This window comes from Petaurus breviceps, unplaced genomic scaffold, assembly GCF_028583685.1.
Source record: "Petaurus breviceps papuanus isolate PSGF00001 unplaced genomic scaffold, PetGlider_PUasm1.0 77, whole genome shotgun sequence".
In the NCBI taxonomy this organism is placed as follows: domain Eukaryota; kingdom Metazoa; phylum Chordata; class Mammalia; order Diprotodontia; family Petauridae; genus Petaurus; species Petaurus breviceps.
This window is the reverse complement of record NW_027186492.1, coordinates 19,436,852-19,448,228: the sequence shown is the minus strand read 5'-3', so window position 1 is coordinate 19,448,228 and position 11,377 is coordinate 19,436,852.

Genomic DNA, 11,377 nt, shown 5'->3' with positions numbered 1-11,377 from the left:
GAGAGAGAGGTGGAGAGGGAAGAGTGAGTGGGAGAGAGATGGGGATGGGGGGGTGGAGGGAAAAGGAGGGGAGCGAGTGAGTGAAAGAGTGAATGAGAGGGAGGAGGGGAAGAAAGGAGGTGGATGGTGGGAAGAGTGCGGGAGAGAGATGAGGCTGGTGGGAGAGCGAGCGAGCCGGCGGGCGGGCGAAGGAGGAGGGCGAGAGATGGAGAGGGTTGGCTCTGCCTCGGTCGCCCCTCTCTCTGGGCTCTTTCTAGCGCTGGGCTCCTCGCTCCCGCCGCCGCCGCTGCTGCCGCCGCCGCTGCTGCTGCTGCTGGAGCGGTGCTGCTGGAGCCTGGGCTGCTCGGCGCTGCTGCTGCTGCTGCCGCCGCTGCCGCTGCTGCTGCTGCCGCCGCTGCCGCTCCGACTCTCTCATTATTTCTCTCCCGCTTGGGGGGGGTGAGGGGGGGCCGCTGGCGGGCGGGGAGGGAGGGAGGGGGATGGCAGGGGAGGGGGGGCGGAGAGGGGGTGAGTTCGTAGACTCCCACACACTTCGCGCTCTGGTCCGCGCCTCTCAGCAGCGCCGCCGCCGCCGCCGCCGCCTCCCAGCCACCGCTGCCTCTGCCGAGGGAGGGAGGGAGGAAGGGAAGGAGGGAGTGTGCGTGAGTGTGTGTGAAGGGGGCGGGAGGGGGCGGCGGTGTGCGGATAGGGGAAGCAGAGGTGAAAGGTCTCCCGGCCCCAGCAACACGGCTCAGCCAAACACTGAGAGCTTGTCGCAGAAACTAAGGAGTCAAGGCAACCTGCTAGGCCAAGGAGGCGGGAAGAGCTTACCCAACCGACGGCCTCAGCGACCAATAGAAAACGGAATGCCGAGAAGCGCCAGCCGGCCGCTTCTCCAATCACGGCGCAGGGTGACGAGAGGTGGTGATGGGGCGGGATGGGAAAAGCAAAGACCGTGTCTTAGGGGGTCTGAATCGCGTTGGTGGCCCCGGGACCATGTCTACGGCCGCGGAAGGGAAGGACATTGGGGTGACTGGTGACGGCAGAGCGGTAGTACATCAGAGCTGTTGGGAAAGCCTTTGACCCAGTACTAAGCACAAGTACCCCCTACCCTTGAAATGCAACAGTATAATAGAAAGGACCGGAGTTAGCGAGCATCCCATTGAGCAGCGCCTGGATGTGTGCGGAGCACTGAACCAGCCGAGCGCGATTCGCTGCGCAAGAAAAGCATCCTTACCTTTCGGAGAAAGCCTTCCTCGGATGCGGCGCCTCCCGGCGATGCGCAAAGCCATTTTCTTAGGTGAGGGTTATCCCCTCAAGGTGCTGATAGTCTCAAGATAGAAAAGCACTGCTGAATTTATACAGAAAACACTAATAAACGTTGAGCAAACAAACCATCGGAAACACATTGAAATAGTTCAGCATAGTGCCTTCCACATTTTTTTTGTCCCGACCTGTGATTTCATCAGTGTGGGGAACTCCTTCCAATGATGCAGATCAGCAACTGTCTGTAACTTAAAAAGAGATTTACAGAGTGGCCTGGGACACTGGAAGGTTAAATGTTTTGCCAATGGTCACCTGGCTAGTAGGTGTCACAAGCAGAACTTGAATCCGAGGTCTTCTTTACTCAAAAGCCGGTTTTCTGTTCCACTAAAGCCATGCTTCCTCTCCGTGTGCCTTGCACGTAAGAGATGAAAAATAAATGTTTGCTGAATGACTGAATGAACACATCATTTATCAGGGTTATATAGCTCTGGTTCTGTCCCACATTAATTGGGTGACCTTGAGCAAGTCATTTCTCCTCTCTAGACGCTAGGCTTTTAAAATGTAAAATAAGGGGACTGGACTGCATCATCCTTAAATCTCTATCTCCCACCCCTACGCAACACTATATACAGAAAAGCTTAGTTCTACGTAGTTGTCTTATTAAGTGGGTTTAAGTCCTATTGCCACCTCCTCCCCTCCCCACACAAACACTATCAACGAATGCACAAACACAACAGCATCCTAAAGAGTATCCCTTATCTTTTCATGATATTCAAGCCCAGAGTAAATTCTTTAGTGAGACCATGAACAAAGAAAGCAGAAGAAATGCCATTTTCTGACCAAACTTGATAAGGAAGAAGAGAGAAAATGTTCCCCCCTCCCTTCTGTATAGAAATGGAGGATTGTAGATGTGAAGCATTGCATATACTGTCAGATTCAGTAGATGCTTTGGTTACTTTTGTCAGAACCCTATTCTCTCTCTCTCTCTCTCTCTCTCTCTCTCTCTCTCTCTCTCTCATACACACACACACACACACACACACAGACATACACACACATTCTGTTTTATAGGGGATGGCTAGGGACATGGAGAGAGATCTATCTGGGAAAAGAGGTGATGTGAAATGTTTTTAAAATTAAAAGGGGGGGCAAAAGCTAGAGAGAAAATAAAATAAAAAGAAATGCTATGAACAGAGGTTAATTCCAGAAAGACTTCAGGAAAGAGATGAAATTTCTGGTGCTGTTTGAATGATGGATGGATGGCTTATAAGAAGTCTGAGGTATGGCTTAGTTCAGAGAGGTATGACTTAGTTCAAAGAAAGGCTTGAAGGTGGGAGTGAAAAGGTGATGGAAATGATGGGCTTTGCTTATTAGAGTCCAGAGGTAGTCTTGAGAGAAAGAGGTATGGGAAATGAGATAACCTGAAGTATATTAGTCCAGAACTTTGAAGCTAAAGGTGAAGATTAGGGTCTTGTTTTGTAGTGTAATAGGAAGCTATCATCATCCACTAAGGATTAATGCAGGGAATTGAGCAAAAAGGGTAAGGTCTGAAATGATTATAACTAGTAGTGAGAATGGAGAGGAAAAGGCAAATAAGAACTATTGCTCTGTCCCTGGAGAAGACTTCTTTCCCAGCAGTTATGTACTAAATTGTCCTATATTGGACTTTGCAACTAAATTGTTCTGTTTAACACTTAGTATGATACCACAAATAAATGTTCAGCAATGTTTTTTGATGGGCAGAATTTGGCATTAGTTTGAATATTCAGAGTAAAGGATACTGATGAATCAAAGATAACTCTGAAATTACCTCCCCTAAGGGGTTAGTGACAGGGTAACATTGCCAAATGTGATGGGATATCTGAGCACGTGGGAGGATTATTTAGGGAAGATGAGTAAACTGTTTTTACCATGTCTGAGTTTATTTGAAAATGGGGCATCCATTTAAAATGATTTTTATCTATGTATTTTGAGGTGTAGATGGAGGTGCTATGTGACATGGAGGTGTTTATTTGACCCTTCTTCAGATTGCCTTTGTGAATACTTCCCAGCACTCTAGGGAGCTCCAGGGGTCAAGAATGATGATGTTTCATGTGGATGCTACCTTTAATGTTAATAGACTGTTTACAGTGTACCAAGCACTTTGTAGTACATTCGTGCAACCAGGTCCTTGCCTCTAAAGGGGACTCAGTATCTCTCGTGAGCTGATCTGATCAGTGAATTGTAATTGTATAATAGCTTAGTTAAACTTCTTGGTAGTTTATTTTTTTCCTTTGTATTCTCTATTATGGTACTAAATTATTTTTACTGCTGTTCACTCTATCACTCTGATTATGTATAATCAAAATACATGCAGTACTATTTTCACAGTGATAACAAGACTAAATTTACTAAAACTAAATTTTAAAGAAAGAAAATTTCTGTTATCCCTAATGACTGAAATTAAATATATGTTTTGTGCATGTGGTTTCTATGCAAACAATACTTGAATGAGTTCTTACAAGTATAGAAATAGTTAAGTTTTCAAATGCCCTTCATTTTGAGAACTTAAATATTATATATAAAAGATGAACCAACAATTGAGCAATGCTAATTTAGTAGTATTATCCATCATTTTAAAAGACTCCACTGAGGCCTACTGACTCCTATTTTAACTATTTTCAGTGCTAATTTAGTTACTAAGTAATGAATCACAGCTAACTATCATAAAAATGTCATTAATATGAAAGAAACAAATATTCATTATTGTAAGCTTTTATTAGAGATTCTTCAATTTAGTTCAAACATTTAAGTTTCTTCTATGAGCAAGGAACCTTGATAGACTCTGGAAATATAAAGAAAAAACTAAACAGTTTCCAACTTCACATAGCTTAACATTTTTTTTTTTTTGAGGGACACGGTATGCATGCCAATAAATAAATATAGGGTAATTTGAGGTGGGAGTTACCAGGGGCAGGTAGCACCAGAACCTAGCCTTAAGGGAAGATAAGCCAAAAGAAAGGAATGTGTTCTAGGTGAGGGGGCTGAAAAGTAATGCACAGGTGTGGGGGTGGAGATAGGGGGAATGGAATAACAAGCTTGGGAAATAGCTAGTAGTCTAATTTGCCTATGAGCAAGGAGAATATGAATATGAAAAGGTGAAAAGATAGGTCACAGGCCAGATGAGCTGTGTAGGTGTTCAGGCATTTTCTTGGCTGGGGAATCTTCATTCTATCCTAAAAGCAGTATGAAGAAAGTTTAGGCTTATGAGAAAAGGGTAACATTGTCAGAATTGTGGTTTTGTTAGATTATATTGGTAGCTGAGAGTATAATGGATTGGAAAGTGGGAGAATCTATATACAGGGAGAAGCCTAATACAATAGTCCAGAGGTTGAGTGCATGAATCTGTGTGAATGCAGAATAAGAGATGGATGTGAGAGATGTTGTGGAGGTAGAATCTTCTGTATCTTTTCTCTTTCAGTGTATGAATCATAAAGCTTCATAATCATAATCTCAGTTATTCTTGATGAGCTGAGACAGAGAAGGCAGACAACTGAAATCCATAGATAATCTCAAAGCTTCACTACATCCTCATAATAGCTCCATCCTGCCTCCAACCAAAGCTTTTATCAGAGCTCATAATAAAAAAGCAGAGTGAATCAATGTTATTATACTTCTTCAACCTATCTTTTGGAATACCAATGGATACTAATGGTAGGTGTTTAACTTTTTTTCATTTTATTGTCTGGCTTACTGATTAAATGAATGATCATTTGATATACAATATATGTAAAATATTAGGCTTTAAGACTATAGTATATTCTTGCCTTTAAGTTCATAATTAGAAGGCACTCATTTTCTAATTCTCTCCTCCCCTTTTCTGAAACTTGAACTATCCAGAGTCAGTTGTCCTGATTATTCTAGACAGTATTTTATCCAGTCCTCTGGCCTCTAGTTCACTGTGGGACAGAACCTTGGCCATGGGTATACTCTCCAGATTGCTTCTGACTTTCTGTCCAGGAAAATCCAGATACCTGGTTTATAGCTCTTGATTACAGTACCACTCTGCCGGTGAAATCTCAATACTCCAGTAACCTTCTGACTTCCCACTAGACTTTACCCAATTGATCCAAATTGATCCCCAAACTTCCTCTAAGGCTCCTACAAAAAAAGGCCAATCTCCCTACCATAGCCATTTCACCAAACAGAAAGACAAAGTAAAGGATCTTAAAATTTACAAACTGAATATTTCAGCTTCTGAATACTATAACCAGGAATTGATTTTAAAAAGTCTGACTTGTTTGTTTTTTTGTTCCTTCATACACATTTTCAGCCATTTCTGTTAGAGGGCATAAGGAATCAATATACAGATTAATTCCTATTGATTTCTCATTCAAAGAAGTACAAAGAAAATGGGGGAAAATATATGCCAAAACAGTGTAAAGCGTAATCCCTTAATCAAATATAACAGGGATACAAGTTCTATAAATAGATAAATCAATCAAGAATAACATTCCAAGTAGTGACAACACACCAGAAAAATGGTTAACTCAACTTCTTCTTAAAAAACATAAATACTTGCCCTTTTTGGTATACACATCACCTGTTAGTAGATACAAACATTCAAATTTAGCAAACATTTATTAAGTACATTATGTGTACAGAGCACTGTGCCTTTCACTGGGGAAATTACCAAATTTAGATAAGAGAGGATCCCTGCCTTTATGGAGTTTATAGCTTACTAGGAAGATAATATGCCACAAATTTCTATTACATAAAATAGTATATGATAATAGCAATGCAAATAAAGCACTCTCTAAGGTCTTTGGAAAAGGTCATTATGAACTAGGAGATTTAAGGAAGCTTCATGTAGAAAGTAGTATGTAAGTTGGACAGCAGAAAATAGATTAGTAGGATTTCAATAGGTAGATGGGGGATAGAAAAAAAAATACATTCTATGTATAGCAATGGTAGAACCAAAGGTATAGAAGTGGGAAAGTTTGGATGATAGGATTTAGAACTTAAAAGGACCTTAGAAGCACCTAGTTCAACCTCCTGCCACCTTTTTTTTTTTTTTCAGAAAAGAAAGAAGAACCTGAGGCCCCAAGAAGGGAAGTAATGTGTCCAAGGTCTTATAGCTACAAAGGGGCAGAGCTATGATTTGGACCTAGGTCACCTGATTCTAAACCTAGTGTGCTATTGTTTCCAGAAATCATCTAAGTAAACTTAATATTGTTCTCAGTTTATAGATGACAATTTTAAATCTAATACTCCATTTTCATTCATAAGATTAATCATATTTTTAATAAAATTTTATTTTAATGAAATATTTCCTATAAAAAAACACATAACTTTCACCAATTCTGTTATATCCTATTAAGCAAAATTCTACCCAGCTCTTTGAAATTCTATAGACATATTTACAAGCTCATACTAAAGAAATAGTAATTTGAGTGAGACTAATTTAATTTTCTAATTAAAAATTAGTTTTCATTAACTCGATCATTTCTATAAATTGATACTCTAAAAAGTAGCATTTTTTCACCTTTAAAACATAGCTCAAATATTTTTTTAGGAGTTCAGAATGTGATTTCAATTTAGTTTTAAAAAGGACTTAGTTTTGGAAAATTATCAGAGGAGAAGTGAAAGAGGCAAAAAAAGGTAAAAATATAGCCGAAGAAAATTGAGATCTGAATGTAATTAATAGAACTTAAGAAGTCATATCAGAGAAATAGTGACCAAGTTTTATTTATGTATCACATTAAATAAATTGTAAATCATGCCTTTATTACTTTTCTAAACTTATTTTAATGATTTTTACCTGATTGTGATTACACATGACCTGGTAGAATAAGCAACAAACCAACACTTTAGAATTTAGAATTATAGCTTTAGTTGTGTCACTGACTCCTTGGGAAGTTTATGTAAGCCTTGTAATTCCTTAATGCATCAGTTTCCTTGTGTGAAATGGTAGTGATGTGTGCCACATACATCACACCATTGTTGTAGGGATGAGCTAATAAATTATTGTCTGTCTGTGTTATATCTGTCCTTCATTGCTGACATTTGTCTATTCTATCTAACAGAATCACAGAATTGCAGAGGTGGAAGGAATTTCAGTAGCCATGCAATCCAACCCATACAATAAAAGGAATTCCTCACTCTTACATATGCAAAAAGTGGTCATCTAACTAACCTCTAATTGAAGATCTCCTTGGATAGGGAAAACTCTTATCTCCCAAGGCAGCCCATTCAACTTCTGGTTAGCTCTGATTGATAAGAAATTTTTCCTAACTCAAGTTAAAATTTGCCTCTTTGCAATTTCCACATTATTCCTGATTTTGCCTTCTAAGACAAACAGAACAAGCTGAAAACCTCTTCACCCTAATGATGCTTCTTCAAAGTCACCTTCCTTGTTTCTCTCCACCCCCTCCCTCAGTCTTCAGTCTTCTTCAGACTAAACAAATTACTCCGATTTATCTCCTGATGACAAGGACTCAGAACACTTAACCATATAGGTTGCCCTCTTCTGCATATTCTTCAGTACCTTTCTTAAGCCATGGCACCCAGAACTGAACTCCAGATTTGATCTGACCAAGGTGGAACAGAGTGGAACTATCACTTCTTTATTCCTGAAAATGATGCCTCTCAAGATCATGCTAGCTTTTTTGGCTGTTATATCACATTTCTGATATAAGTAGGGAGTCCACTAAAAAGGTCCAGATATTTTTTTCAGACAAACTGCTATCTATCTATCTTCCATGTTTTACTCATGAAGACAATTTTTGAACCCAAGTGTAAGACTTTACATTTATGCCTATTTCATCTTATTAGATTTAACCCAATGCCTTAAGCCACTTGTCAAGATAGTTTTGAATCCTATCATCCAGCACAATCACTGTCCCTCTCATCTTCATGTCATCTAAAAATTGACAACCATGCTATAAAACCATTATGATACATGAAAACCATTTGTCTTTATCCAAATCATTGATAAAAATGTTAAGCAGAACAAGGCCAAGAATAGTCCCCTGGGACACTCCACTGGAGATCTCCTGCCAAGTTGATCATTAAGTATTAACAATCACTCTTTTAAGTCTTTCTGTTCAATCAGTTTTGAATAGAAGTGTATTATCATCTAGAGCTTATCTCTCCATGTTTTCCCAAGAAGAGTATGAGATATTGTTAAAATGCTTTGCTAATTCTGGACAAAACTCTTATCTTCAGCATCACCCTGATTTGCATAGATCAGAGGCAGCTAAATAGAAGAGTAGATAGAATGTTGGACTTGGTTTTGGGAAAACCTGAGTGCAAATTCTGCCTCAGATGCTTCTTAGCTGTGTGAGCTTGGGAAAAATTACCTAACCTTCATCTACTTCAGTTTCTTTACATGTAAAATGGGGATAATAGCACAAAACCTCTCAAAGTTGTAAAAATAAAGTGAAATAATATTTGTAAAACATTTTGCAAAATCTAAAGTACTATATAAATGAATGCTATTATTATCAATATCATCAGTATTATTTTTTCTCTCTCCCTATCTACTGATTCCTTTTTTTATGTCCTAAAACTCTTCCCTGACTCACCCACTTTTTAAATCCCCTCACTAGTTCCTTCTATTTCCATTATCTATTGTTCTATTTCTCTCCGAAGCTAAATTTGTAGAAAAGCCAGATGATCTGCATTAGGTGGATTCCACTTTCCTCTCACTCTCTTCTAAACCCTCAGCAATCTGACTTCCAAGCTCATCATCAGTCAATTGAAACTGCTCACTCCAAAGTTACTAATGATCTCTTAACTGACAAATCTGATAGTCTTTCTCAATTCTTAATTTTCTTGATCTCTCTTCAGCATTTGACACTGTTGATCACCTTCTCTTTCTAGACATTCTGTCCTCTCTAGTTTCACATAATACTTCTCTCTTGTAGTTGTCCTTCCTGACTGTCCTTTTCAGTCTCTGTCACTGGATCTTCATCCATGTCTTGACCTCTATAGATGTTCCCCAAGGCTCTGTCCTGTGTCTTCTCTCTCTCTGTCTCTCTCTGTCTCACTGTCTCTCTGTTTCTCTGTCTCTCTGTCTCTCTCTGTACACATGTGCGCGTGAACACACACACACACACACACACACACACATAATCTCTCTTGAATGTATCAGAAGCTACCTTTGGTGCAGGTATCTCTATGCTTGTGATTTGCAAATTTCTATATCCAGTCCCAGTGTCTCTGAGTTTCAGGAGCCAGGCAGGAAGGAAGACTGATGGTCTGGGTGGACCAGGACACTACTATTCCTAGGGTTTGAGGTCTTCATTAGGGTCTGAAAAAGAATGGTGGTTGAGGTAGTGGTAGAGGTATGATTTATTTGACATATGGCATCCTGTTTGTCCCACAGGGTATATGTCTCCTTCTACTAGACTAGGATAATATTATATATATATATATATATATATATATATACACTCCCCACCTAACAGGGTGGTTGTGAGTTTCAAATGAGAAAAAAGTACGCAAAGCACTATGTACATGTCTGCCATATGACTGCCATATCCTCTCAATGTTCTTCTCCTGGAGAAGGCTTCCTTTCAAATCCATTTGGTAGTCTACATTGTTTATTCTAGGTCAGTTATTAAGAAGATGGAATTTTCTCTACCAGCAATCTCGCCATTGCCTGTTGATACAATATAAGGAAGAAATAGATATTAAGAGAGATGGAGGGGAAAATTTTACTACCATGGAAGTTTCTCCTAGAAAAGGCCTTTCTAGAACTTTGCATCTATTGAAGTTTAATCACTAAGACTCCTATATTCAGAAGCTATTGTACTAGAGAAGAGCTTCAGACAGATTATTAGTTTGTATCATCTAAATCATACATTTCTAATAGTCATATAACTGAGAGTACATGCATCTTGTTTTTATGAAATTTATATATGTGTGTATAGGCTATACTACTAAATTACATAGAATAAATATATGCTTATATCGATATATTCACATTTATTGGACTATTTATGTATATATATACACACTAGTATTTTGTGTGTATATATATATATATATATATACATTCACACAGAGAAATGAAGAGAGGCAGAGAAATTGCAAAGTACATATTGTTAATGTTTGCAGCGAGGGAAGAATAAACAATATGGAATATACTTCTATTTATCCTTCTTTTCCCAAATCTAATTTTGATGTATCAGTATTTTTTCTGCTTTGATTAGGTTACTCAACATATTAGAATGTGCTTTAAATACCCCAAATTTTCTTTGATGACATCCCTCTGTTGTCCCTGTATAATGCTAATACTGCAGTTTCAATATCCAATTACTTTGTACCATAGGCATGCCCAATACATGTTCCTCATTCCACATTCTATACATATATATATATACACACACATGTATATATATCGAATAATAAATGGTTTTGACCAAAAGTACAAAATCCATTCCTTCACACATACTCAGAAGAAGCCACTTGCTTTCTTGTAGGTTTTAATTGTAAACTAAAAGGGGGTTTTGGTTTTTCCCCAACCCCAGCCCAGTTAATGTAATTAGAAAAGATAATCACAGATGAGAGATGTTAATGTGTTAACATGGTGTTAATAACGCATTCTCTCTTTGTGAAATATGAACTCCTCTTTCTGATTAAATTAGAAGGGGGAGCACCATTGTCTGGGCTGAAAATTGACCGTACCTCTAAGGGGTTTTAAGTAGCTAAGCTCTGGAGAGAGCTTGAGGCAGTATAGAATCAGAGCAATTGTAGCATTGGTCCTGAAACTATATTGCAAAGGGCAGCAGTTGGAGAGGGGAATTTCCTCCTCCATTAGACATGGCTTCTAGCAGCAGAGCTACTTGCCCAGAAAGGGATACTTAATCTACCAATTGGAAAATCCATTCCAGAGAGTTGAAGGCTGAGTTAAGAGAGACACACTTGGCAAGCAGCCATGGATACAGAAAGGAAGTTATTCAAGGCCAGAAGCAACTTGTAGGAGTGTGAACTTTGGAAGAAAGAAAGAGACAGCTATGAAATCAGTGGCAAACTAAATCTAGGATTCCAAAGTTGGACTAAGGAGAAGAGATTGAGAGGAGAGAAAGGACTCTGAGGCTCAGGAATACCAGAGTGATCAATGAATAGCTCCGGTCACATGTGTTCC